The 25,663-nt window shown below is 33.5% G+C and overlaps 1 protein-coding gene across 1 annotated transcript in view; it reads left to right on the top strand.

The window, feature by feature from the left end:
- LOC143253484 (protein Wnt-7b-like) overlaps positions 1-25,663 on the top strand; it is a 59,275-nt gene that overhangs the window by 12,020 nt on the left and 21,592 nt on the right. The window lies entirely within an intron of this gene.

Here is a 25,663-nt window from a genome sequence, read left to right as displayed (position 1 = left end):
TAGTACCACAACAAACTGGTTTACAACGAAACCCAGAGATTACCAAAAGACATTTTTTTTTTCCTTCAACACTTGAGATTTCATTTCTGTGTGCGTGTTTACCGGCGCTGAAGGGCTAGGTTAGTTCCATATAGTAAGCGAAAATTTGTTATGCCTAATTTCGATTGTGTGACATAAGTCTGTCTCCTTAGATTTATGAAAATCACCCGCAATTTGTGCCTACCTGGTGCTGTTTGTTTTACCTTAAGGATATCATATATTCTCACACCCAGATGCCTATAATTCCTAGGCGATGGCTACTAAGTAATTTAACGTGAAGGCTCAGATCCTGTAAGAAATTATAAGAAAAATGGAGGGAAAATGCTCGTGAGATATGGATATGACAACTGAACTTGCTAGATATTAACACAGAAAAATATTTACATGTGAAAAACTTAGACCAGGAACAATATTATTGGGTTGATTGTCTTACAGGGTTAATCTACCATCATTAGATTTTAAGTTCATCTGATAGACATGAACAACATTTTTAAATTCACTCCAAAAATATTCCATGTATTAAGGGATGTCTTAATGATAGCGTTAATATGAAATGAAATTCTGACGGTTTTTACCTCCTACATAGGACATCCTGTAAATTACAAACTATAGACTTATTACATTAGATATCTTGTAAATTACGAACTATAGAATTGTTGCATTGGACACCCTGTAAAGTAAAACCTATGGACCTTTTACCTGAGGCATCGTGAAGATGAAAGTCTATAGTCCTGCTACGTGTGACGTCTTGTAGGTTGAAACCAATGGACTTTTTACATGTGACATCTTGTAGATTAAAACCAGTAGTCATATTATAGTGTAGCACAGTTGTATAGTGTCGACTATTTTCGTTACGTTAGTTATGTTGTAGTGTAGCATACTGTACTTTTGTATGGTGTTTTGATCATCTTAGAGTATGATCTTGTATTTAACATAAGTTTTTTTGTTTTCTCACGAGAGTTTTTCAAGGTGATATACACGAAGTCCTACTAACAGTAGCCTGATACGTACATGTCAAACAAATATTTCTTGTGTCTGTTCTTTTAATTTTTATAATCAACGTGTATTATTCCAGTTTCATTATTCCTCAAACCACAGTTTTGTTTTATGAATCAGATTTAATCAGTTGGGTTGCTTCAGAAACGTTAATAAGTGAATATTTTTGAAACTGCACGTCTGGTATTACATTAACAATTTTATTTTCTTAAGTTTAAAATACGAGTCCTGCAGATCGCTTCAGAAACGTCGAAACGTCTGAGTTTAACTATCAACAACTTAATTTGATTTAACAGCAGATGTTTATTATCTGACAGGACGTTCAATCGTCTCCTAGACTTTCCGTCTGTCTGTCATACGTTCAATATGCCATTCAAAGTTAGTTTCAATCTTTTATTTCTTTCTTTGAGGAGAGAGGACTGAAATCTTTTATCTGTCTTGTTAAAGTTCTCACTGTTTTCATGGTTGACTGACTGCGAGAACAGATTAAGGTCCGACATACCTGTTGAATGATAACTCGTTTCGTTATTCAGTCTTCTTAACTGATGGCAATAGACTAAAAGACATTATATTGGTATCTAAGATTAGGCAATTTTTCTACAGGATGGACTTTCGTAACACTATTTGAGCTCTTGTGGTACTAGCTGTGGTAATAGTTAGATCTTTGAAGCATAAGTTGGATCTTCGTGGTGATAGTTGTAGAACCATCTGGATCCTTGTTCTTCTGGTTTAAGGATTCTTGTAGGAATGGTTGGATAACCACATAAATAATTGTAAAGTTGTGTATTAAAGACATTTTCGTCCTCTAAAACAACTGTATTTCATTAAACACTACGATTGCTTTGCCACTGACCCCCGCTAGTACAGCGGTAAGTCTACAGATTTACAACGCTAAAATCAGGGTTTCGATTCCCCTGGGTGGCCTCAGTAGATAGCCCAATGTGGCATTACTATAAGAAAAACACACACACACTTTACCACTAATATTTTTCTAAGAGTTGTAAATCTGTGTAATGTTTTCTTCAATATCTTAGTTGAATACTTTTATATAGAAACGAACAAAACAAAAAGACAACTAAACTTTATCAAAATATAGACTTTTCATATGACGTCCGACGTTTTAACATAGCAATGACAGATTTATCTATCTGTCTTACATCCCTCTTAGTATGACAAATTTACTGTATTCTGAGAAGCGTCAACTGATTGATAGACTCTTTTATATACAAAAAGATATCAGCTGTTTAACGGACTATTTTGTATACAGAAAGATACCAACTGTTTAACGGACTACTTTATACACAGAAAGATATCAGCTGTTTAACGGACTATTTTATACACAGAAAGACGCTAGCTGTTTAACGTACTATTTTCTATTCAGAAAGACGTCAGCTGTTTTACGGACTATTTTTTACACAGAACGATATTACTAGCTATATCACTGAAATAAAACTCATTACTGCTACTACCCCAACAGATACCTTACAACATGATTAAGTTAATCATATGTTCTACTTACCACATAATTCTTATTTTAAATTTGTACATTGCTCCTGTATTTGTGAACGGACTTTGTTCTTATGGTCTTTCCCGATTATTTTTATCCATCAGCCACTTCACCAGAATAACTGAAGTTTTAAGAGTTCCTGAATCAATGGCTTTTGGTTCGACATCTTTCATGCTGTTAAGAGGTATATTTAAGATCCTGTAGAATACAAAAATAACAAATTATTTATTCTTTCTTTTTCGAGAAAGTGCTTATTAGTGAAACTGCTGTCCTCTGGGTATTATAAACATTACGGTCTTCAAATGATAGAATTTTTACACTTTTTGTCACTGTCAGGGTTCCATTAGGAAAGTAAGCCCTAGGGAGATTTGAAATACATGACTCAAACGATGCTATAGCATGGATTGATACTTTTTATTTCGTTCAAGTATAATAAAGACTTATTAAAGACCCATGTTACTCTGTTAACACCTGTTTAAGAGAATTCTGTTTCGTCATCATATTTAACTGACAGAATGTCTGGTTTTATGTTAGTCAACTAAAAATATTTATATTACCAGATAAAGCATCACTATTAGTACCTCGACCTATTTATGCGATTGGATAAGGTACTACGGTTACTACTCCGGCCTGTCTACGTGGTTACATTAGGTACTCCTGCTACTACCACAGACTGTCTACGTGATTACATTGGGTAATACTGTTACAATCCCAGTCTGTCTACGTGATTACATTGGGTAATACTGTTACAATCCCAGTCTGTCTACGTGGTTACATTATATACTACTGTTACTATCCTAGTCTGTCTACCTTATTATATTAGAGTACGTAGATCATATATACAAATTAAGTCAATGAAGTAAAAACAAGTACTAACAGGATATATCTTATAACGAAGTAGGTATATCACTATATCTGATAATGAAGTATGTATATCATTGTATCTGATATTGGAATATGTGTATCACTATATCTGATAATGAAGTACGTTTGTCCTATACGTTACCTAGAAATGTTCCATTTTCAATTCAAAAACCCATAAGTGCACTAAGTTATCAGCATATTCAACAGTTGTTCATTTAGAAATGTTCAGCTGACATTCTGTTCTACAATTCTGAGAAATGTTCTTCTGGTTTGTCACTATAACGTCTTACTATCATATGAAATTCATTTTCAAAAAGCTACACAAAGGTACGCAGTTCTATCATGTTCAATAAAGGTTGAAGACCTTAGAAAGTTGAATAAATTTCGGAAACAAACACTTGAAGAAACAAAATTCTGCCTGCCACTAGGTTTGCTAGTTCCCTACACCCACTACTACACCTACTATTGAATAAACCAGTTTAACTTACACACCTACTTCTTGAATAAACCAGTCTAACTGACACACCTACTTCTTGAATAAACCAGTTTAACTGACGCACCTACTTCTTGAATAAACCAGTTTATCTGATGCACCTACTACCCAAATAAACCTTTTTAATTGACACACCTATTATTTGAATAAACTGGTTTAACTCTTATATCTACTACTTGAAACTCCTTACATATAACCACAAATCTATGTTTAATGGTGACGATATGTATATATATATGCATATACATATTTTTATGTGTAACTAAGTACTAATTAGCTTTCTACTTTGAAGCACCCACAAAAGTTATGGTACATGGTTTTCTTCATGGAATGTATGGTGAGTTATGTATTGAACTGGGGTCTCCTTTCCCCATTTAACATTAGAACTTGAACCAACTAATGAATATTTAAATATTTACGAGTTTTGTTGACTTCTATGCAAAAATGAAACGGAAATTAATTATTTAGTAACTAGCTATAAATTCGATCACTCCACTATTCCTCTAATACTCTAAGTATATTCATTTATACATTCAACCCACATTTATATAGAATTGGAATAATACGATGCTACTAATTATTACTCAATAATATTCAGCAGAGAAGCTATTAAAATAAATAAAAAACTCAAGATACTTTAGATTAATGAAACCGCTTGGTTTGTTTTCTTATAGATTTTTAATCGTACTTAAACCTTTAGAGCGAGCGTCATAAAAAATAAACACACTTGTGCCAAGAAAAAATGCTGACAAATTACTCAATATTCTTGGTTTTAAAAACACTCAAATCCGCCAGGTGGGGTTGTCGCTCTTCTGGTATGAATTGCTCACGGCTGTTTTTCCAATAAAATACCAGCCTTGTCTGTATATATTTAATTCACGGATCTAGCTATAATATCATATAAATGAAAATAAAAGTGAAAAAAAGTGATACCCGCAGTCACCGAGCACGTATCACCGACTAGCGACTGGTAATAAATCACTAAATCACTAGTTGCCGACGATGTTGGTAAGCGTCTTCTGTCCCATCATCTCCGATAAGGAGCAGGCTGGAATAGAAGGAAACGTTTACACGCTCTCTCAGGAAAGGTGATTACAGTGAAGGAAATAAGCAGGTAGCGGAGTGACAGGTAGGGGACCAGCCGTCCTGGGTATCCTGTCTGCTAACCTTCTCTCCGTCTAAAATTCCTTTGTTCATTAATGTTGGCTAACCCGTAATTTAATTTCCATTAAAGCCTCTCTGCTTGGAATGTTACTAATGCAGAGAAAGTTTCTTATTCTAGAACGATACCTGTGGAACTGACGGGTCCACTTGCTTACTATAATAAAAATGTGTCTTTTCTTTATGGAGACCAAACGTTTCAAAGTTGAGCACGTAACTCACCAATCGCTTTTTATTTTTGTGCATAAATTGTCACAATAGGCTAACTGTGTTATGCTAACAACGATTATCTGATGCTCCTATCACTTTACTTACACTCAAACTTTAACAAATGACTAATCCTAATTTGATGTGACGGTCTTATAACTTTACTTACACTTAAACTTTAACAAAAGACTAATCCATATTTAATCTGATGGTCTTATCACTTTACTTACACTCAAACTTTAACAAATGACTAATCCTAATTTAATGTGACGGTCTTATAACTTTACTTACACTTAAACTGTAATAAAAGACTAATCCTAATTTAATCTGATGGTCTTATCACTTTACTTACACTTAAACTGTAATAAAAGACTAATCCTAATTTAATCTGATGTTCTTATCACTTTACTTACACTTAAACTTCAACAAAAGAAGACTAATTCATATTTAATCTGATGGTCTTATCACTTTACTTACACTTAAACTTTAATAAAATATTAATCCTAATTTAATCTGATGCTCCTATCACTTTACTTACACTTAAACTTTAACAAAAGACTAATCTTAATTTAATCTGATGTTCTTATCACTTGACTTACACTTAAACTTTAACAAAAGACTTATCCATAAATAATCTGGTGTTTTTATCACTTTACTCAGACTTAAACTTTAACAAAAGACGAATTCACATTTAATGTGGTGGTCCTGTAACTTTACTTACACTTAAACTTTAAAAAAAAGGAAGATTATAGAAACACAATATAATATTTATTAATCAGACCATACTATTATTACTAGAATATTTCTTCCTTTAAGAAATTGACAGTTTGTTAAATGCTAAAAATAAAATTAGACAACAGAAACACAGTGAGTGTATGTGATGTCCAGTCCTATTATAGAGTGATAGAGATGTGATATTTTTTTATTATTAAGTGAAACATTCACTCCTTACGTATTCTCTTAACATATTTATAAAGCGTACTCTTGTAGAGCGTTTTCATGGAGACCCGAAGTTGATCTCTAATGAGTTAACATGTAACACAATGGAATTATTCCATTTTTTTGAACAACATAAAAACAGTATGGTATTAATTCCACTTGTGATATCGTAAAGTGTATTTTACCAAGATATTTTGGAAAATGTTAACACACATAAACATGGGGAGGAAGTTAGTGCGTTATTTTGGCTAATGAATATATCTAATGACTCTGTCACAGAGTAAAATATTTATTTGCTGTGTATTATATACACAGATACACACACCTACTTTCGAATGAATAATACCAATATTTTGTCACATTTCATTCTTGGAAATTATAAAAGTGGACTAGCCAGTAACTTCTGTAAATATTCCTGTCTTTATGAGTCTTCTCTTGTATTATAACAGGTCCTCGTATTTCGTGATAAGTTTTAGCCTGCTATGACTCAGAATATATCTAACACATTAAACGCACTAACTTTCTCCCTATGTTTATGTGTGTCAACATTTTCCAAAATATCTTGGTAAAATACACTTTACGATATCACAAGTAGAATTAACACCATACTGTTTTTATGTTGTTCAGAAAACTGGAATGATTCCGTTGTGTTACATGTTAACTCATTAGAGATCAACTTCGGGTCTCCATGGAAACGTTCTACAAGAGTACGCTTTATAAATATGTTAAGAGAATACGTAAGGAGTGAATGTTTCACTTAATAATATGTGACAAAATGTGACAAAATATTGGTATTATTTATTCTAAAGTGTGTGTATGTATCTGTGTATATAATACACAGTAAATAAATATTTTACTCTGTCAGATCTTTTTTACACTTTTCTTAACTTATAGTCGAGTTTTCGTTCGGCAAAAGATATACCAAGTTTACTTTTGACCTATTCCCTCCCCTGTTGCAAAAGCGATAAGTTTGCAGACTTACAACACGAAAAACTGGGCTTCGACACTCGTGGTTTTTACATTACAGATAACCTATGGCGTAGCTTTGTGCTTAACAAGTAACAAACAGGACCTTTTTGCATTTGTTTTTACATTGTAATAATACGTGATAGAACAATTATACATACTAATCGAAGATATCTTGACACCTTCATCAATGTTTTTCAGGTGATTTTTTACTGTCAGTAGCAATGAAGACGACCCCAATCCTTCACGTGACACTACGAGATCTTACAGGCTAACCGACCGTTACTTAGCATCTTAGTCCTACGCCCCCTACACTTAACTCTTAACGAAGTGGGCGAGGGCAGCTCCTCTTACCTGGCGCCACCCTTCCCTTTAACTGCGTCTATTATTCAATTAGTATGCACGTGCAAACAAGGTAACCACGTGTACTTTATAAATATTTCCTTACAAACAACCGCATTACTCAAAACACTGTTTGGTGTTACCTTTAACTGTCCGTGATTCGTTTTTAATAACCAGTCTCTCGGAGAGAAAAATCAGTCTCTCTGAGATAAGAACCAGTCTCTCGGAGAGAAAAATCAGTCTCTCAGAGAGAAGAACCAGTCTCTCGGAGAGAAAAATCAGTCTCTCAGAGAGAAGAACCAGTCTGTCAGAGAGAAGAACCAGAAAACAACAGTAACGATTTGTTCATTAATTAAAATGACATTATTGAAGGCAGTTTTTGATTGTGTTTCTTCAACCTGAATTTCAGTAATTCTATTAACGCATATGTTTTCCGTACCCTGAACCGTAATAGTAACTGGTAGCATCACAGCTAATCTTAATACTGTCTGTAGTAGGACGGATAGCTAATCATTGTACTGTCTTCAGTAAGATGGTCAGCTAATTTTGTACTGTCTTTAGTAGAACGGACAGCTAATTTTGTCCTGTCTTTAGTAAAACGGGTAGCTAATCTTTCTATTATCTTTAGTAAAACGTGTAGCTACTCTTAATACTGTCTCTAGTAGGACGAATAGCTAATCTTTGTGCTGTTTTTAGTAAGACAGATAGCTAATCTTTGTACTGTCTTCAGTAGGATAGATAGCTAATCTTTCTACTGTCTTTAATAGGACTAATCTTTGTGTTGTTTTTAGTAAGACAGATAGCTAATCTTTGTACTGTCTTCAGTAGGATAGATAGCTAATCTTTCTACTGTCTTTAATAGGACTAATCTTTGTGTTGTTTTTAGTAAGACGGATAGCTAATCTTTGTTCTGGCTTTAATAGGAGGAATATCTTATCTTTATACTATCGGTATTAGGAGGAATATTTTATTTATATATTGTTAGTAGTACTAGAAATATCTTATCTATATACTGTTAGTATGATGTGGAATATCTTATCTATATACTGTTAGTATTATGTGGAATATCTTATCTATATACTGTTAGTATGATGTGGAATATCTTATCTATATACTGTCAGTATGATGTGGAATATCTTATCTATATACTGTTAGTATGATGTGGAATATCTTATCTATATACTGTTAGTATGATGTGGAATATCTTATCTATATACTGTCAGTATGATGTGGAATATCTTATCTATATACTGTTAGTATGATGTGGAATATCTTATCTATATACTGTTAGTATGATGTGGAATATCTTATCTATATACTGTCAGTATGATGTGGAATATCTTATCTATATACTGTCAGTATTATGTGGAATATCTTATCTATATATACTGTCAGTATCAGGAGGAATATCTTATCTATATATACTGTCAGTATCAGGAGGAATATCTTATCTATATGCTGTTAGTATGATGTGGAATATCTTATCTATATACTGTTAGTATGATGTGGAATATCTTATCTATATACTGTCAGTATTATGTGGAATATCTTATCTATATATACTGTCAGTATTATGTGGAATATCTTATCTATATACTCTCAGTATCAGGAGGAATATTTTATCTATATATTGTCAGTATTATGTGGTATATCTTATCTATATATACTTTCAGTATTATGTGGAATATCTTATCTATACACTGTCAGTATTAGGACAAATATGTTATCTATATACTGTAGAACAACGTTTCGACCTTCCTAGGTTATCCTCAGGTTAACAAAGAAACATTTGGTTTCTGTACTATTAGTGGAAGGAAAAAAACTCATCTTCCTTCTGTTAGTAGAAGAAGAAATTATGTTCTTCTGTTTCCAGTAGGAAGAAGTGTGTATTATCATCCTGACTCCCTACAATGTAATGTGTGTTGGTAAGTTTACGTGTATGGAAAGAGGGGAAAAACTCACTCAACTTTTACTTTTCCCTTTGTGATATATCATAGTTACTTGGCTAGTTTCGGGATAACTGTATAACCACAAAAAGCACAGACATTTCAGTTTTTCGATCATCGCTTTTTTACCTACTTGTCGGTCTCATTGAAAATACTTTGTGAAATTTCTGGTTTACATTGTTTTATTTATTTTGTCAAGATATAATGTCCTTTATATTTCCCAGTCCCCAGAGCTCGCCATGATAACATGAAAAGGTCTTCCATACCTACAATTACCGTACACTTTCTCCAATTAAAATGAAATTTGGAGGCAAAGAAACCGTTACCTCGTGTTTTCGGCACGCCATCTAACTGATAATCGTGTATTGACCATTATAAATATAATAGATATGATGTGTCGTCACTGGAATAATAGGTTTAGACAAAGTATTGAAAATACAACATTACGAAGACAGTAATAAGATGTTACGTGTTAGGATTTATCTTTGTTTATTTTAATTTTCAGAATAAAAAGTTTCTAAGAAAAGATTTTTCAAACTTAATCAACTATTCCTAAAATGGTAAATTTACTTACACATAAAATGTATGCGTTTTATGTTCAAGTTTTTTGTAGGAAACGTTGAATGATAGGTATTCATGGTAGTTATTGCATAAAAACTTGGCCAGTTTGAAATAGGTGCGAATCTAAATCCGTCTTATATATACCTTGTTTTATAAATTGTCTGATGTGACCCCACAGTGGCAACTTAATGACGTAAAGTGTTAAAATACGAAGCAATGTCAGGCGCAGTGACCACAGCAGATAACCTATGTGGTTTTCTTTAAAAACAAGGTAACAAAGCTGCTGAAAGCTTTATTGGCCGCAGTGCGTTGTTTCTGTAACCAGTTGACCTTTGTACTCCCTTGGAAAACCACATGGATCTTATTTAGAAAGAACTGCAGTAAAACTCGTTAATTCCTTTTACATAAAGTGTTATTTTAAAATAACCTCTGTGAGTATTTAATGTCATTTAGGACTGTTGGTTTCGTAAAGAAAACGTCAGAATAAGTAACATCTTGCAGTTGCTAACTGCTTCATAAGACGCCAAGAAACGCAACGAAAAAAGTTTTTTCTGTGTTCTATGTACTTAATGAAAACATAACTTATCTTAGAACGAACTCTTAATATTAAGAACTAAAAAATGTTTTCGATAAATATTCCATTAACAAAGGGGTTAAACTAGACCTAGAGGTTAGAGTGTACGACTATGTAACGAACTGTCAAGGGTTAGAGATGTTATGTTGATGTCATTTATTTATAATTTCACGTAAAGCTACACGAGGGCTATAGCTGCGTCTAATTTAGCAGTGTAAAACTAGAAGGAAGGCAACTAGTCATAATCACCCACCGCCAACTTTTGGACTACTTTTTTACCAACGAATGGTGGAACTGACTGAAACATAATAAGTCCCCCACGGCTGACAGGACAAATAAGTTTGGCGTAACGGGGATTCGAACCTGCGACCCTCAGACTACTACTAGTCGAGCGCTCTATCCACGCGGTGATACCGGAATCGAGATGTCGATCAAAATGAGGTTCTACATTTTCACCTTTAAAATTAATAATATATTCTGTCATTTGGTTCTAGGAACCTGCTGTGATAGGGTGACCTGCCATCTAGCTGGCTTCCCTCTGGTCAGTAACTCTACTTGGACGTAGGAGCTATTGACATATATTTTTGTCCTTGATGCAGAGTACCACTGTGTTCTCAAGCACAAGGGACGTAGCGCCCTCTGACGAGAATAGAACACCTCAAGATTTTAATCTAATCAACAAATACATGTACATCAGGAATTAACTGATTTTGGAAATATCTTGATGAAAGAAGTAAAAAAAGCAATTTTTTATCCGATTTCACACAGCGGTTGTGAAGCTAAGACATTTCTGACGCCCTCTTATGAGTGCTAATTAGATAACCCTCAATTAATATTAAACCCTAATCACATAACTTTAACATTTAATCCTCATTAGATAACCCTAAATTAAGTCCAAAGTTCGCAACCCTGAACTTATATTATATACTAATAAGATAACCCTAAACTAATGTTATGTCCAAGTTAGATAACTTAAATTCACAAGTCCAGAAAAACTGGACTAAGTTTTATGTTTCGTGTAATTTTTTTAAAAATTCAATCACTGTAAGAATTTTGATATACGTTTGTTACGTGGTTGCCTATTAGTTTTTATTTGTAGCTGTACAGAACCGTTACTCCGATAATCTCTGACAAACAACACTTCGAAAATAGTTGTTACTATGGGTACAGTCATGTGATATATTTCTTATAAACTAGTGGATAGCGAACAATGTTATTAGCATTGTAAACACTTCGTATGACTAGTGGATAATGGACAGTTTTATTAACACTGTAAACAGTTGGTAGTACTAGTGGATAGTGGACAACATTACTAACATTAACCTCGGAAGACACTTGCTACAGGTTGCTGTTATTAAGTATGAAAATCAACTGTAACCGTATCATTAACACTAACTCTGAAAATAGTTGGTGTCCGTATATTTGACCCTTTTAGTAGAACCTGGAAATATTAGAGTTCAGAATGTAATACTAGTGTATCTTTCTAGCTCAGAACACCAAGAAAGAAAAAGGGGAGTTCTGGTTTTTATACTGTTTGTATATTATATGACAGTCCCTTAACTTAAACTCAGTACATCTTCTGGTAAGTATAACAAAAGACTAACTAGCTTCTCGCTTCTCGACTACGCTGTAAATCTTTTTTCTCATTGCTTTCTAATTGAGCCAATTTCCTCTGTAATCAAAATTCTGAGTTAAGAAATGTCTATATCACGAACGACTAATTATATGACTATAAAACACAACAAAGTTTCTTACTTTTATCGATGTTAATTATAGAGAACCTCACTGACATCTCACATGATTGATAAACTGAGGTAACTCTGTTTGTTTGTATACATCAATACACATAAGCCTACCCCTGCACCATTTAATATTTTGGTCGACTAAACTTTGATTATAGTAGAAATGCACTGTTTTCGAACAAATGATTTTTTTCCAGGTATCTCTCAACGTAAACAAAAAAAAATCTGTTTTCAAAACCAGCGACTATTATTTTATCTTGCAACCAGACACGCGCAGGTTTAATTACTTCATTATTAATAAAAAAGTGTATTTTTTATTAAATCTTACGCCCCTTTACAGTGTAGTAGTAATATCAAAACACTGAGTGAAAGGAGTTACAAACATCAACGCGACGCAAACCAGTTGTAGCTGATAATGAAATCATGTTCGATTTCGTTCTTTGATAATTATAAAGTTACGGCAACTAGTACTTGGTTCTTTATAGAGTATAAAGTAAAGGTAACGTCAAGAAGATGATTTAGTGAAATCTACGTTAATTGGTTCTGTAATGACATCTGTACTATTCAAATGTCTATTGGCCCTGCATGACCAGGTGGGTTAAGGCATTCGACTCGTAGTCTGAGGATGGCGGGTTCGAATCTCCGTCGCACTAAATATGCTCGCCTTTTCAGCCGTGGAGGCGTTGTAATGTCACGGTCAATCCCACTATTTGTTGGTAAAAGAGTAGTCCAAGAGTTGGCGGTGGGTGGGGATGACTAGCTGCCTTCCCTCTAGTCTTGCACTACTAAAGCAGGGACGGCTAGCGCAGATAGCTCTCGTGTAGCTTTGCGCAAAATTCAAAAACAAACAAATGTTTATTAATGATATACAGAAGAAAGCACGTGTGAATACGCTACGAGCTGTTGTATGTTCGTCCTGACTGCTTCGTTCTGCTCAATTTATAACAAGTGTTCTTTTAAAATAACATTTTAACTCACATCAAGTACGGCCTCGCTATATTAGAGCATTAAAACAATATATCTAAATCTGTTAACACCATACTAAGCTACAATATAAAGACAGTCGTTGATTAGCCTAATTAACCACGTGTTATTATTAAGAATCAATTTCTATCGCTTGATCAGTTTCGTGTCCGCCTTTGTGAAATTAATGACTTGAGGTTATACGTAGTTATCAACCCGTCGCTTACAGATTCTTCCAAAATGATAAATGGGTTTATTGGTAACGGTAATCTGTAGTAGGTATAATTTAATTACATTTATTCACCAACAGCCACAAAATGTCGTAAAAACACAACCTATATGATCGATGTACTGTTTGGCAATACTGAGAAAACATGGAAGAATTTATACAGTTTTTGGATGCTTGGCTTCATTAATACTGTTAGCTCGGTCCGTCATTTACTAACATTAAATATCACAGCTGATTAAATAAACTGTTGTTAACCTGAAGGTGACCAAGGAAGGTCAAAACGTTCGCTGCTTATCAAATAAAGCGTTAATACCCATACCATGCGTTTTGTTGTCTTGTTTGTTAGCTAAGTCTGAACCGTTGTATGAAACATTATCAAGCTTTTCGGTTTGTTCTATGGACAGATTACAAGTTATACATATGTGCTTTTATTTGGGTTCCAACAGTATTACAGAGACGGATCAGACTGTATATGTGAAGAAATAGTTAAAATAATAATATGAAAAAAAACTGATGTCAGAAAATCAACTTTTTTTACTATTACCAACATCTTACCAACTTTAGCAATTGATGTAGAAAATATTAACTGTCGATTCAAGAATGAATTTACACTTTAATCTATTTTCTTCTCGTATCTTTTCGTAGAATTCTCGTGAAATTCCCAGGCAATCCCTATTATGTGGTTACTAATAATACTGTTACAACAAAGTTACACAAAGAGATCAAAGATCATGTTCATACAACGTTGTTACAACAATGTTACAAAAAGTGATTAAAGAGCTTGTTCACACAAGGTTGTTAAACAATATTACAAAAAAAGATTAAAGGGAATAATCATACAACGTTCTTACAACAATGTTACAGAAAGAGATTAAAGGGCTTGTTCACACAAAGTTGTTAAACAATGTTACAGAGTGTGATTAAAAGGCATATTCATATAGAGCATTACAACAATGGTACAGAAAAAGATTAAAGGGCATGTTCACATAAAGTTATTACACCAATATTACAGAAAAATATTAAGGGACATGTTGATACAAATTTTTACAACAGTATTACCGAACGATATTAAAGGTATTGTCCCTACAAAGTTGTTACAACAATGTTTGAGAAAGTGATTAAAGGGCATGTTTATACAAAGTAGTTACAACTATGTTACAGAAAGAGATTAAAGGAAATATTGAATTAAAATTGTTAAAACAATGTTACAGAAAGAGTTTAAAGGGCATGTTAACAGAATGTTTTTACAATTATTTTACAGAAAGTATTTAAAGGGCATGTGTACACAAAGTTGTTACTACAATGTTACAAAAAGTGATTAAAGTTCACGTTCGTACAAAGTTGTTTCAACAATTTTACAGAAATATTGATGTAAAGATTTAACAACAATGCTACAGAAAAAGATTAAAGGGCATGTTCATACAAAGTTGTTATAACAATGTTACAGAAAGTGTTTAAAAGCATGTTTATATGAAGTGGTTACAACAATGTTACAGAAAGAGATTAAAGGACATGCTTATACAAAGGTTTTACAACAATGTTACAGAAAGAGATTAAAAAGCATATTCGTATTTAGTTATTACAACATTGTTATACAAAGAGATTAAAGGGCATATTCTTATTTAGTTATTACAACATTGTTATACAAAGAGGTCAAAGGGCATATTCATACAAAATTTTAGCAACAATGTTACAGAAAGGATGAATGGACATGTTCATATAAAAATTGTTACAACAATTTTACAGAAAGTGATTAAAGTGTATGTTCACTCAAAGTTGTTACAACAATGTTACAGGAAAATATTAAAGGGCATATTTGTACAAAATTGTTTTAAAAATATATTACAGAAAGATATTAAAGGGCATGTTAATACAAAGTTGTTACATCAATGATACAGAAAGAGATTAAAGGGCATATTCATTTAAAGATGTTTCAATAATGTTACAGACAGAGCTGAAAGGGAATGTTCACACAAAGTTGTGACAACTATGTTACAGAAAGAGAGTAAAAACCATTTTCATATACAGTTTTACAACAGTGTTTGAGAAAGAAATTAAAGTGCATGTTCGTGCAAAGTTGTTAGAACATTGATACAGAAAGTGATTAAAGGGCATATTCATATCAAGTTGTTACAACAATGTTACAGAAAGAGTTTGTAGAGCGTGTTCACAAAATGTTTTTACAACAATGTTACAGAAAGTGATTAAAGGGAATATTCAAATAAAGTTTTTGCAACTGTGATACAGAAAGAAATTAAAGGGCATTTTCATACAAATTTGTTACAACAATGTTACAGAAAGAAATGAAAAGAAATGTTTATACAAGGTTGTTACAACAATGATAAAGAAAGAGATTAAAGGGCATGTTAATTCAATGTTGTTACAACAATGTTAAAGAAGGAGATTTAAGGGTATATTAGTACAAATTTGTTACAACACTGTGGCAGAAAGATATTAAACGACTTGTTTAGACAAAGCTGTTTCAACAATGTAACTGAAACGTATTACAGGTTATACGCGTACATTGTTGTTGCAACAATATTTTGGAAAACATAGAAGGAATATTGGAATAGAGCTATCTATTTGCGGCATCGATATTACAGACACAAGGTAAGTGACATATGTTTACAGGGGTGTTGCAACAATATGAAAACAATGTATTATAACACGTGGAAGAATAGTAAACCAAAAAATGAGAAGAGGTGTTGCACGTGCGCTACAATAATTATTTAAACTATAAATAATATTATTGCTCTCGTGCATCAATGTTCGTGCTTCAACGGTGTTAGAGAACGAAGTTTAAAACTAAGCTATTCACGATATTGGTGTAAAAACTGTTATTCAAGTTAACTGGTGCATATGTGCTTCTCACATCTTTACACAAATGGATTGAAAGATTTATGCTTATAGATACAAAATAGTTTGGAATATTCCTTCAGAAATTTGTTTTTATATATATTATTCCCTTCAACTTTCTGAACCGTTCATTAGCGCTGTTATAATCCAGTTTTTACTGATTCGGCTAATACACTGTTTATAGGAAGCGAGCGCCTACATTATAGTACCTAATGAAACCGTATATTTTTCCTTTCACGCATCACTGAGTGTCACTGTCACAATAATTTATTTTACCCAAAACATAGCTTCGAATTTTTTTGTTAAAAATGTTACCTTGTAGTCGAAACTTTTACCAATCTCGCATCGTCAGAGAAGCATATATAACATTTTGGCAAGTTCTCAATTAATCGCCTATTCAAACTGACAGGGTGTGTCCACATTGACTCCCTCTGGTGATAGAACTCAATTTAAACCAGAGCCTACTATTAAGGTGGTTTTATGGTTGATATTTCCTGAAGTGGAGATAAAATAGTAAAAAAATAATAATTAAGGGGAAAAGAAATGCAGTGTTTTTACGTTTATTAGGTTTTATCAGCGGTTTCATATAAGATCATTATTTGTTTTTCTTTCGTACAATATTTATGCAGAACGAAGCTTCAGAATATACCAGCGTTTATTACACTTTAAATATGTTATGGACTTGTTGGACTTTGTAATATTCTAAAACTAAATATTCTCACATATATAGCTTCAATTATGAAATATCACCAAGTCAATTTGAAATGATAACGTAGATTACAAAATGTTATTTATACAAACTGGTGTGACAAGTAAGATTATAAAACGGTTTTTAAACAATCTGGTCTGATAAAGTGGATTATTAAATCAAATTTCTGACATAAATCATTCATTGTTGAAACTGTCCAAACCTTCCGACATACATCATTCATTGTTGAAATTGTCCAGACCTTCTGACATATATCATTCATTGTTGAAACTGTCCAGACCTTCTGAAATATATCATCCACTGTTGAAACCTTCCAAACCTTCTGACATACATCATTCATTGTTGAAACTTTCCAGATTTTCTGACATATATGATTCACTGTTGAAACCGTCCAAACCTTCTGACATACATCATTCATTGTTGAAACTTTCCAGACTTTCTGACAGACATCATTCATTGTTGAAACTTTCCAGACCTTCTGACATACATCATTCATTGTTGAAACTGTTCAGATTTTCTGACATACATCATTCACTGTTAAAACCGTCCAAACATTCTGACATACATCATTCATTGTTGAAACTGTCCAAACCTTCTGACATACATCATTCACTGTTAAAACCGTCCAAAGCCTTCTGACATACATCATTCATTGTTGAAACTGTCCAAACCTTCTGACATACATCATTCATTATTAAAACCGTCCAAACCTTCTGACATACATCATTCATTGTTGAAACTTTCCAGACCTTCTGACATACATCATTCATTGTTGAAACAGTCCAGACCTTCTGACAAACATCATTAATTGTTAAAACCGTTCAAACATTCTGACATACATCATTCATTGTTGAAACTGTCCAAACCTTCTGACATACATCATTCATTGTTGAAATTGTCCAGACCTTCTGACATACATCATTCATTGTTGAAGCTTTCCAGATCTTCTGACATATATCATTCACTGCTGAAACCGTCCAAACCTTTTGACATACATCATTCATTATTGAAACTTTCCAGACCTTCTGACATACATCATTCATTGTTGAAACTTTCCCGACCTTCTAACATACATCATTTACTGTTAAAACCGTCCAAACAATCTGAGTTACATCATTCATTGTTGAAACTTTCCAGGCCTTATGACATATATCATTCACTGTTCAAACTTTCCAGACCTTCCGACATACATCATTTACTGTTAAAACCGTCCAAACATTCTGACATACATCATTCATTGTTGAAAATTTCCCGACCTCCTGACACACATCATTCATTATTGAAACTTTCCAGATTTTCTGACATATAGCATTCATTGTTGAAACCGTCCAAACCTTCTGACATACATCATTCATTGTTGAAACTTTCCAGACCTTCTGACATATATCATTCACTGTTGAAACCGTCCAAACCTTCTGACATACATCATTCATTGTTGAAACTTTCCAGATCTTCTGACATATATCATTCACTTTTGAAACCGTCGAAACCTTTTGACATACATCATTCATTGTTGAAACTTTCCAGATTTTCTGACATACATCATTCATTGTTGAAACTTTCCAGACCTTCTGACATACATCATTCACTGTTGAAACTTTCCAGATCTTCTGACATACATCATTCACTGTTGAAACTGTCCAGATCTTCTGACATACATCATTCATTGTTGAAACTTTCCAGACCTTCTGACATACATTATTCATTTTTGAAATTGTCCACACCTTCTGACATACATCATTCATTGTTGAAACTTTCCAGACCTTCTGACATACATCATTCACTGTTGAAACTGTCCAGATCTTCTGACATACATCATTCATTGTTGAAATTGTCCAGACCTTCTGACAAACATCATTAATTGTTAAAACGGTTCAAACCTTCTGACATACATCATTCATTTGAAACAAAACTGATTGAAAAACCGTCATCATTCCTTGTTGAACCTTCTGACATATATCATTCACTGTTGAGACCGTCAAAACCTTCTGACATACATCATTCCTTGTTGAAACTGTCCAGTCCTTCTGACATACATTATTCATTGTTGAAACTTTCCAGACTTTCTGACATGCATCATTCATTGTTGAAACTTTCCAGACCTTCTGACATACATCATTCGTTGTTGAAACTTTCCAGATCTTCTGACATATATCATTCACTATTGAAACCATCAAAACCTTCTGATATATATCATTCACTGTTGAAACCGTCAAAACCTTCTGACATACATCATTCATTGTTGAAACTGTTCAGATTTTCTGACATACATCATTCATTGTTGAAACTGTTCAGATTTTCTGACATACATCATTCACTGTTAAAACCGTTCAAACATTCTGACATACATCATTCATTGTTGAAACTGTCCAAACCTTCTGACATACATCATTCACTGTTAAAACCGTCCAAAACCTTCTGACATACATCATTCATTGTTGAAACTGTCCAGACCTTCTGACATACATTATTCATTGTTGAAATTGTCCAGTCCTTCTGACATACATCATTCATTGTTGAAACTTTCCAGATCTTCTGACATATATCATTCACTGTTGAAACCGTCCAAACCTTCTGACATACATCATTCATTGTTGAAACTGTTCAGACCTTCTGAAATACATCATTCACTGTTAAAACCGTCCAAACATTCTGACATACATCATTCATTGTTGAAACTGTCCAAACCTTCTGACATACATCATTCATTGTTAAAACCGTCCAAACCTTCTGACATACATCATTCATTGTTGAAACTTTCCAGACCTTCTGACATACATCATTCACTGTTGAAACTGTCCAGACCTTCTGACAAACATCATTAATTGTTAAAACCGTCCAAACCTTCTGACATACATCATTCATTGTTGAAACTTTCCAGACCTTCTGACATACATCATTCACTGTTGAAATTGTCCAGACCTTCTGACATACATCATTCATTGTTGAAACTGTTCAGATTTTCTGACATACATCATTCACTGTTAAAACCGTTCAAACATTCTGACATACATTATTCATTGTTGAAATTGTCCAGTCCTTCTGACATACATCATTCATTGTTGAAACTTTCCAGATCTTCTGACATATATCATTCACTGTTGAAACCGTCCAAACCTTCTGACATACATCATTCATTGTTGAAACTGTTCAGATTTTCTGAAATACATCATTCACTGTTAAAACCGTCCAAACATTCTGACATACATCATTCATTGTTGAAACTGTCCAAACCTTCTGACATACATCATTCATTGTTAAAACCGTCCAGTCCTTCTGACATACATCATTCATTGTTGAAACTTTCCAGACCTTCTGACATACATCATTCACTGTTGAAACTGTCCAGATCTTCTGACATACATCATTCATTGTTGAAACTGTCCAGACCTTCTGACAAACATCATTAATTGTTAAAACCGTTTAAACCTTCTGACATACATCATTCATTGTTGAAACTGTCCAAACCTTCTGACATACATCATTCATTGTTGAAATTGTCCAGACCTTCTGACATACATCATTCACTGTTGAAACTTTCCAGACCGTCTGACATACATCATTCATTGTTGAAACTTTCCAGACCTTCTGACATACATCATTTACTGTTAAAACCGTCCAAACAATCTTACTTACATCATTCATTGTTGAAACTTTCCAGACCTTATGACATATATCGTTCACTGTTGAAACTTTCCAAACCTTCTGACATACATCATTCATTGTTGAAATTGTCCAGACCTTCTGGCATACATCATTCATTGTTGAAACCGTCGAAACCTTCTGACATACATCATTTACTGTTAAAACCGTCGAAACCTTCTGACATACATCATTCATTGTTGAAACTTTCCAGATCTTCTGACATATATCATTCACTGTTGAAACTTTCCAGACCTTATGACATATATCGTTCACTGTTGAAACTTTCCAGACCTTCTGACATACATCATTCATTGTTGAATCTGTCCTAACTTTCTGACATACATTATTCATTGTTGAAACTGTTCAAACCTTCTGACATACATCATTCATTGTTGAAAATTTCCAGACCTTCTGACATACTTCATTCATTGTTGAAAATTTCCAGACATTCTGACATATATCATTCATTGTTGAAACTTTACAGACCTTCTTACATACATCATTTACTGTTAAAACCGTCCAAACATTCTGACATACATCATTCATTTTTGAAACCGTCCAAACCTTCTACATACATCATTCATTGTTGAAAATATCCCGACCTCCTGACACACATCATTCATTATTGAAACTTTCCAGATCTTCTGACATATATCATTCATTATAAAAACCGTCCGAACCTTCTGACATACATCATTCATTGTTGAAATTGTCCAGACCTTCTGATATACATCATTCATTGTTGAAATTTTCCAGACCTTCTGACATACATAATTCGTTGTTGAAACTTTCCAGATCTTCTGACATATATCATTCACTGTTGAAACCGTCCAAACCTTCTGACATATATCATTCACTGTTGAAACCGTCCATACCTTCTGACATACATCATTCATTGTTGAAACTGTTCAGACCTTCTGAAATACATCATTCACTGTTAAAACCGTCCAAACATTCTGACATACATCATTCATTGTTGAAACTGTCCAAACCTTCTGACATACATCATTCATTGTTAAAACCGTCCAGTCCTTCTGACATACATCATTCATTGTTGAAACTTTCCAGACCTTCTGACATACATCATTTACTGTTGAAACTGTCCAGATCTTCTGACATACATCATTCATTGTTGAAACTGTCCAGACCTTCTGACAAACATCATTAATTGTTAAAACCGTTCAAACCTTCTGACATACATCATTCATTGTTGAAACTTTACAGACCTTCTTACATACATCATTTACTGTTAAAACCGTCCAAACATTCTGACATACATCATTCATTGTTGAAACCGTCCAAACCTTCTACATACATCATTCATTGCTGAAAATTTCCCGACCTCCTGACACACATCATTCATTATTGAAACTTTCCAGATCTTCTGACATATATCATTCATTATAAAAACCGTCCGAACCTTCTGACATACATCATTCATTGTTGAAATTGTCCAGACCTTCTGACATACATCATTCATTGTTGAAATTGTCCAGACCTTCTGACATACATAATTCGTTGTTGAAACTTTCCAGATCTTCTGACATATATCATTCACTGTTGAAACCGTCCAAACCTTCTGACATATATCATTTACTGTTGAAACCGTCCAGACCTTCTGACATACATCACTCACTGTCCCGTTGGTTTACCTGACATGTATGTTTTCTTTCTTTTTAATGGTCGCTCTATTCTGTAGTATTTTCAACAGGTTATTGAATAATTAAAACATGTGAAATAATATATTATTTTTATATTAAGTTGCATTCTTTCAAACTTATTTTAACGTTATAGAAATCTTAACTGTTTCCTGAATAATGGAAATGATTAATTTATTTGGGGATGAGATATTGTCGTTTATTATTAGATAATTTAACTAAACTTTATGATGTATTATTATCTTTATACTAATACGTATTAGAACTGTTTGTTTTGATTTTAAATTGACATTTCAACAACTGTGTTTTGGACGTACGAACCCTTTCGGGAAAGTCGAGAATTTCTGTATTTATGTCTCCCATTTTTCAATGTATACCAATATTTACCTACATAAAAGCACCTTACAAAGCACAGAAACTTTCATTGCTTAGTAAAAGTCGTATATACTCTACTTTTATAAACTGATTCTGAACATTGAGTGGTGTTATTGATTCATAAAACTCTATTCTGGTGACCAAACATCAGAAATGAAACTGTGGCGCATTTTCTAACATCCTGTGTAAATGCGGAGCAAGTGCCGACTTCGGAGTGTCATAGATTTGGAAATGGCGGTTTTACCATTAGCAAAATCTTTGAGCTCGAAAAAAAACAAAAAAACTATCAATTTATTTATTTTGATAAGATAATTATGTCTACCAACTAGATGAGCACAGTTTTATAAACATTTATAATCGTGTTTTAGAAAAGAATGTAGGTAGTCCTAGTGGAGGACTGAACTTGGAGATAGGAACGTGTCTCTAGATTAAGGAAGGGTGGACTCCATAGACTGTATTGTGACTGGCTGATTCTCAGTACAATTAGATTGTCTCTACCGGTGTAAAAAAAAAAACAACTTAAGTTAGCTTATCAATTTACCTGTTACGTGTTTAAATTCTTTTACCAATAAGTATCTTCCCAGTGCAGCCGGAAAACACTCCCAACTACATAACAGTCAGTAAAACACAGAACGACGAGAAGTTTTTATATAGACTTACCCCCAAAGGAGTATAGTGGTATGTCTGCAGACTTACAACGTTAGAAACCGAGTTTCGGTACCCGTGATGGGCAGAGCACAAATAGCCCGTTGTGTAGCTTTGTGCTTAATTTCAAACAAACAAATACAGACCTCCCGAATATTGTTGGTTTGAACCTAAGCGCAAAGCAACACAATGGGCTATTTGTGCTCTGCCAACTACAGGTATCGAAAAGAAGATTATAGTGCTTTAAGTCCGCAGACATATCGCTGTGCCCCTGAGGGACCCGAGAATTTCTTCAGATACCACAGGTAGTTTCTACGAATATATGTTGATCTGATACAGGTAACCTGTCAGTCAACAGCGCCCGCCGCCAATACATTTGATACTCTTGTCTGGACCAACAGTGAAATGTTACCTCTCTTTAACAGAACATCCAAGGGGTCGAAGTGCGAATGATGTTTTTTCTTTTTGTGTTTTTTTCAGAATCAAGACGTGACTCTTGGATTCACGGTCCAATACGCTAACCACACCCAGCTTTTTCCTTCTCACAACCTAAACAGTGATTTAGAGATAATGAATACAGCTGTTATAACACCGTATAAAACGAAGTGAGAAACTAGTTCATATTTTTAACCATATTAAACAAATCTCTGATAAGAAATTAAGTTGTCATTAATATCTAGCCTCTCGAGATTTATTTTTATCAGAAGTAATTGAAAATAATAGAAAAAATTTCTACACTAAAATTTGGAAGTTTAAGACCCATTCTCTCTCTCTCATTAGTGTTGTTGTTGTTTTGAATTAAGTACAAAGCTACACAATGGGCTATCTGTGCTCTACCCACCACGGGTATCGAAACCCGGTTTTTAGCGTTGTAAGTACGCAGACATACCGCTGAGCCACTGGGGGATCTCTCATTAGTGAGAAATAAAGACGAACAATTCTTGGACTTTAAGATAGTGGACTTTCGTTTAAGAAAAACGCCATCTTTTGTTGAAAATACTGATTAAAATAAGAAAACAATCCACTATTGAAAGTTTTGGGTATGCGGTTGTCGTTCTTTCTAAAGACTCCGGGTCCTGCTTCGTTGTTCTGGAATGTTCTTAAACAAAGGATTGTCAGAACCAGTGTCATGCTGTTATGAACGGTTTATCATACAGAGTACTGATTTGACTGTTTATAATAACTGGATGATATCAGATATAGAAAGGTAAATCATTGTTAATATTTGACTACTTACAATAACTAGATTATATTAAATATACAAAGGTAAATAATACTCAACGATTAAAGAAGGACATTACGATTTCTCTACGACCGTTATAACCTTTACAGTGAACTGATGTTTTAAAACTTTAATTGCATGTTTATTATCTGGATCTGTTTCTTTAACTTTACTCAGAGTTAATTACATAATCTTAAAAGCAATTTTTTTTACTCTGAAATGTTTAAATATATAAACAAAGTTGATTCATCGTGGCTAATTTGAAGTTTTTTGACCACTGATATCTTTTTTGAGTCTCTATTTTAAATTTTATTAAAATAACTCATGATTGTTTTGAACTATCGTAATATTTTTTTCATTGAAACCTGTAACGTATCTATTATTATTGAAATAAAGCCTGAAACACAAAATCGATTAAAGAGCAACATTTGAGTATGTCCGTTCTAAAGTTAAAGCTACATCTATTCACATATATATATATATAACTGTTTGTTGTCGATTGCTAGTAGGCTATTAGTAGTGACGTCAGGTAAAAGTTCGTATCTTTCCTTCTCACTACTTTGATTTTGATTTACAGACCAAATAAAACAGAAAGCCTTAATTGTTAAACGACTTTTTCGTCCAAGTTGTCTAAAGTTATTCATTCATGTGAGCTTGGTTCGAACCTGGTTTGTACTGCTCTTCATCTTCGCTTGTCTATCAGTCATTTTGTTGCCCACGGATACAAGATCTCACATATAGATAGATTTGTTTTATTTTAAGCACAGAACTAAACAACGGGCTATGTGTACTGTGCCCAACACGGGTTTATTTGTTTGATGTTAAGCACAAAGTTAAACAATGGGCTATATGCACTGTGCCAGATAAAGATTTATTTGGTTAATGTTAAGCACAAAGCTAAAAAATAGGCTATTTACTGTGTTAAAAAAACTTCAGACTTAGTGTTGAGCCAGTAAGGTATGTTAAGATAAATGGATAGACAGGACAGATAGAGAGATACAACTACTTTACGAGAATGGGAAAT

This window comes from Tachypleus tridentatus, chromosome 6, assembly GCF_004210375.1.
Source record: "Tachypleus tridentatus isolate NWPU-2018 chromosome 6, ASM421037v1, whole genome shotgun sequence".
In the NCBI taxonomy this organism is placed as follows: domain Eukaryota; kingdom Metazoa; phylum Arthropoda; class Merostomata; order Xiphosura; family Limulidae; genus Tachypleus; species Tachypleus tridentatus.
The sequence above is the reverse complement of the archived record's forward strand: the minus strand, read 5'-3'. Positions and strand labels throughout refer to the sequence as shown.